Below are 6,000 nucleotides of genomic sequence, written 5' to 3'. Positions count from 1 at the left end.
GTGCAAAAAATAATATAAATTTCATGTCATAAGCGCCAATTGAGACTTTGTCATTAAAAACAATGATAGAATGAATGTGCACAGTATACCGGGTATAAACCAAATGAATTTGTTTTGCTGAAATGGCCAACAAATGAAATCTACTAGAACAGCATATTCATAAAAAAAATTTTTTTGACATTAATGATGTAATTTAAAATAGTTAATTATGTTTCTTATGTACATGTTATGAATATATTTCGTTTTGTTTACCTTTATTAAAGTTATTTTTTAAAGTATGAAATTTCAGTTGAAAATAAAAATATATATTGAATATTATTAAAAAACTATGAAAATGCTTCATATGCTCTTCAAATGAACTTAAAAAGTAAAAAAAAACAGCATAAAAAGTATGATGGAAAAAATGTCGCGTGCGACATGTCGAGTGCGACAGTGATTAAAATTTAATTTAAAGAAAGACAACTTAATATTTTAAAGTCAAACCAAATACACTATTTAGATAAATATATGCATAATACATTAAAATTAATTGCATTAAAATCTTTCATCACGTTTCGCTGAAATAAGTGCTTGAACTGGTTTTTGAAAAAGTAACTTCTGTTTTTGTCGCGTGCGAATGCGCAACATTTTTGCAATTTTCTTGAAAACGAACAATTGCCCAAAATCCATCTTAGCACCAATTATAGTGCTAACCGAGAGCTATAAGTTTCAATTTTTACAAAATTAAAATAATGTCTTGGCACATGTTTTTTTTCAGTTTGAATGCGTACAAATGTCGCATTCGACATCAGAGTATTGCCCATATATTTATTTTTATGTTTAACATATTATTTTTAAAGAATTTCCCCTTGATTTAGCTTTAATATTTAATAGTCACACTTTACGAAATGAAAAGAAAAGCTTAAGTAGATTTATTGCAACACAATTAATTTAGTAAATATATTTGCAGCTGGGTAAACTACAAGCTTGGCACATTATCATCAAAATATCTAAATTACTATTTAAATTTACTGAACATATTATTGAGAATATCAAATTACAAATTATATTTGCTTACTTTATTATTATTTATTATTATTATTATTATTATTATTATTATTATTATTATTATTTATTATTTATAATATTTGCTTTTTTAGTATATATATATTTAAATTGGATTGTTAATAAATACTTTTGGTTTTCCTATACTTTTTAATAGTCACGCTTTTCGAAGCTAGAGTAAAAATTCAAGTAGATTTATTGCAACATAATTAGTTTTGCAAAAATACGATGCACGCAAAACTGCAAGCTCGGCACATTTTAATGAAATATTTCAAAATATATGATTTATGCTCGGCTCAACTGCAAACTTAAGCACCCTTAGTCCAAAATTGCCCCCGCAGAGTGTGCACCTTGGCCCCTTTTTTGGCTGTGGCACGTTTCGTTATCGAATTAAAATGCCATGCCCACTTATTAAGAAAATGCCAAGGATGCCAGGAGGATGCAAGGACGTCACGGACTATGTGCAATTTAAGCATATTAAGCCAGCAAGAGAGCAATAACAGGATCTGTAGCAGGACATGGGCCAAAGGCAAACATCAAGCAGCCCGATGCTGTCCATGTCGATGTTGATGTCGAAGAAAAGAGCAAAAATCAAATCAATTTTAATTTAGAAAACAAGCAAAAACGCGTAGGAAAAATGCCAAAGCAAGCAAAAAGTTGGTAGAATGGCAAGCAAAAAAAAAAAGAAAAGAAAACTGGGGGCAAACACAGGACACAGACAGGATAACAACAGGAGCAGCAACCCTTCGGGAGAAGAAAAGAAAGAGAGCCAACCCCCAAAATGAGAACAAGCAGCTGCCCCGAGATGCTGCCGCCGTCGCCTCGTTCCCCTTTTAAGGCAAACAGTGTGCTTAGCATATGCGCATAAATCTCGGCCTGCCCAGGCAAAGGGGGAGAGCAGCGAAGAGGGGGTGGGGGGAAGCTCAACCCCAATGCAAACTGGGTCTTCAAGACGACAGCACAATCTAATAAAATGGCTAAACGCTTCAATGACAATTCGAGCATGTAAAGCAAGTATGTGGGAATGGGGGAAGCAAGGGGCGAGAGTTCAGAGAAAAGAACGGTAAATACATGTTGCATGTGGCGCTTAGCCGTGTCCTACAAGCACACACATACACCCACGCTCACACACATACATTCGCAATCATCAGACATCGTTGTCGTTGCCCCAAGAAGTAGGCAATAATCGTAAGTGAAACTGCGTTTGGTAGCCAAACAGGGGCGATTCAAGTGGACTAAAGGCGGAGAAGTAGGAAGGGCAAAGGAAAAGGGCAGCTTGCCGGCCACCAGCTGCTTAACTGACCTCCAATATCCCCAGCTTTCTCCTTCCCATCTTGTATTGAAATGCACTTTAAGTTGTGGCGATGTGTAATTGAATTAAATGGATTTCAATATGCGGGCGCATGTTTCGATAGGGGATGGAGAAAATTGCCAAGCAGGAAAATCAGCAAAAGCAGTCACAGAAAACAAATCAGTTCGTTTAGGGAGGGGAACAGCAGCAAAATGTTCAAGCATAAACAGCAGCTGAGATCAAAGAGAGCAATAGTTAATGCAGCAAATACTAGCTTCTAATCTCACATGACAAACTTTTAATAGAATAGAGCACTTAGTTTTGATGATAATTGGATTGTTTTGTTTAAACTGACAAGACAAATATATAGTATTTCCGGAAGGTAAGCTTAACTTATAAAATATAATAGGCATAGAAATGGAATTCTTCTCAAAATATAATCCAGAGCTTATGCTCAGAACTGGCTTTATAAATAGTGTATATTATACATATATTTAAGAGTGGGTTTTGAAAGAGTCTCAAATATAATGATATTATATTACACTCGGCGATAGCTTTCCCACTTGTTTTTATGACATATTATTTCTTTTTTTGTTTTCATAAATAAAATGCCACAGCTCTTTATGCTGAAATGAATTTATAAGCAATTTAGCTCAATCAAAAAGTACTTTTAATCAATGAAATCAAAGTAAATTTATAGCAAATAAAACTACTCGACTTGTTTGTATTGATTCGGTTGGAGTTCGAGTTGCAAATGTCTGCACAAACTTTTTCGAGAGCTTTTTCTTAACCCTTATTTACGCAGCCAGAATGAAGAAGTGAAAAAGGTAGCAAAAGTTAGTCAAGTATTTTGGTGGATGGAATGGGAAATGAAAGGAGGGTGGAATGAGGCAACTTTAAGACTCATTTTGAAAGTTTTGGCAACATGCAAACTTCAATCAACACCCAGCAAATATCAACCTCAAGACAAACTTAACTGACCAACTGTCCCGCATTGTGTAATTTTTCAACTTGAGACACCGACAAAAATGAAATAAAATAAAACGGAGTCGAAACGAAACTTTTTGTGACTTCTTAACGTCTTTCTGGCAAACGTCTTTTTGCCCGTTCATTGTTTTATTTACCTGGCTGGTTGTCTGTCTCTCTCTCTCTCTCCCTCTTTCTCTCTTGCTCTCTGTCTCTGTGTTTTTCCTGTGTGTGTGCTTATTTATATCGCATGATTGAATCTTGGCCAACAGCAACTTTTTCTATTAACTTTAATGCCAGCAGAGACCAGCAGCAGCAACAGCAGCAGTAACAACTATGTGGCTATAAGTATACATAGTCAGAAAACTGTCGGTCGGCTTTTGTTTTTCTGTGTTTTTTTTTCGGAGCGAAGGTTTTTGTCTGGTTTTTCCACCTGCGAAATGGTCGTCTCTTTAGCTCGTAAATGAACTTGATTTTTATCGACGTCGCACAACTTGGAACGTCGTAAGTCAATGTGTATTGATTTCCAGTGGCTTCCACTTGGCTGCTTCAACTTCTACTTTGACTTTTCACGAAGTACTCTTCCTTGTCCCTGGCCTTACATTGTTTTTATGCCACGATATTTTTTTGTCTTTTTTTTTTTTTGGTTTCGTCTCGCTAATGAAAAAGTTCAAAAGTCAATGTTTTTTTGACTTTTCATTTGTTGGCTGCTTTCTTAGCAACTTCAATCGGTTTCCCCCTCTTTGGTTTTTATTGCAATTTCAGTTGCCGAATTGAAGCGATTGCCCATTATTGATGACTTTGCTGAAGTCGCCAAATAGCGTTCAAGTAGTTAATTAATCGTCACAAAACCAAAAAATGCTGTTTCTATACTGCTGAAGCTTATCGTTGACGGAGTTTATGCCTTTTGCTAAAAACTATTGAACTATTTTGACAGGTCATGAACTTTAGGAGGGAGTCTAGAAAAAAAATGCGACTTTGTCTGCTTTCTTTTGCTCAAGAGAAAATAAATTAAATTTATTTACGAACAACAAATTGAGGATTTAGTAATAAATTATTAAAAGAAAAAAAATTATAGTAAAATTTTACTTTGCTCTATCATTTATACTCTGTCTGTCTGTCTGTCCGTCCGTATGAACACCTAGATCTCAGAGACTATAATAAATAAAAGCTCTAGTTTGTAATAACTAAAGTATTTAAGATTTTAAAAAATGTTGCGATCAGATCAAAATTGTAGAAATTAATTCTGAAAATCTTTTTGTATGGTCTATCAATATACCAAATACAGTCTTTGGTATATTTTTTTTTTAGTATTTTTGTGGTATATTAATTTGAAAAATATGAAAATTAATATATTTTAGCTTAGTATTTTATTTTTGCTATGGTGTATTTTTGGTATATTTTTAAAATATTGTTTTATTGCAAATAGATACCTCACAGTCGAGCAGTCTCGAGTGTACTTTTCTTATTTACATATGAAAATTCATTATTTTTTCATTAATCAAACTTCTCTTTTAAAAAGATTAAATATATATTTAGAAATACAAAATAATAAGCGACCTTGGGGCTGTTTCATTTTAAATATTTATTATGAATTCCTTTCAAATGCCTTTCTCCAGCTACTGCCTCTAATAACAACACAAATTCATCATATCAATTGCTGGCTGGCAATCAAAGCTCCAGCTGAATCTGACAAGATTAATTTCGCTTTTCACGCGACTCACACAAAAATGTATCGTCTTAAAGAACGTGACCATGACGTTGGCATTGGAAAACTTGAAGTGATTCCTCTTCAGAATTGTGTTTAAAACAGATTTCGTAAGTATATTGCATAATTTGCTCATTAAGTTCAATTACAAACATATTTCGCAGTGTAAGCGTGTGTATGTTTTGGGTGTGTGTGTGTGTGTGAATGTAAAATATTGGCATTGTACGACATGCTCATTAATTATGCTGCATATCGCAGTTTATCAACTCAATCGTTTGCTTGACAACATATTTAGTTCCCCCCAACTCAACTCTGACAGGCTGAGAAGGACGCTCGCATTGTAAGTTGGTTGTACTTGCATTTAATTTATAACCCGAAAAGCCCAAAGTTATACATTTTAACAGGATATGAATAAAGTTGAAGACAATAAAAGCAAATAAAGCAGACAGAGACAGGCCCAAAACTTAGCCAGCAACAAGGGAACGAAAGAGAGAGAAGTTGAGTGAAAGATTCATTATCTAGCACAACATTTATAAGTGTATGTCTGTCTTTGTGGCCTGCTTGAGTAGTATATAGTATGTGACTTCCTCTGACACTCGCAACTGTCTCCTCACATTGCGTATACGTCTAGTATGCGAATGCGACTTCGAATGCGTATTCGTATGCGTATTTAATGAGCAGACGTGCGTGCAAATTCAGCTAAGCCCAGCTGAGGCTTCCAGAAACCCCTCAAAGAGCCCCCAAACAGACCCCAAATCAAGCCCCAAAACTCAAAGTGTGCGCGTGCTTAGGTACTTATGCACAGAGCGAGTGGGTGTGAAAGAGTAGGCGACTAAACACAGTGGGAATAATTGGTAAAGTGACATAATTTAATTTAAAATGAAGACGAACTCATAAAAATAAAAATGTATCTATGTATATAGTGTCTAAAAGATATTTTAATAGCTGCATATTTATGCAACGTCTTGGCCAACACGCAAAACATATTGGC

Source organism: Drosophila albomicans, chromosome 2L, assembly GCF_009650485.2.
Source record: "Drosophila albomicans strain 15112-1751.03 chromosome 2L, ASM965048v2, whole genome shotgun sequence".
In the NCBI taxonomy this organism is placed as follows: Eukaryota; Metazoa; Arthropoda; class Insecta; order Diptera; family Drosophilidae; genus Drosophila; species Drosophila albomicans.
This window is presented reverse-complemented; position numbering follows the sequence as displayed.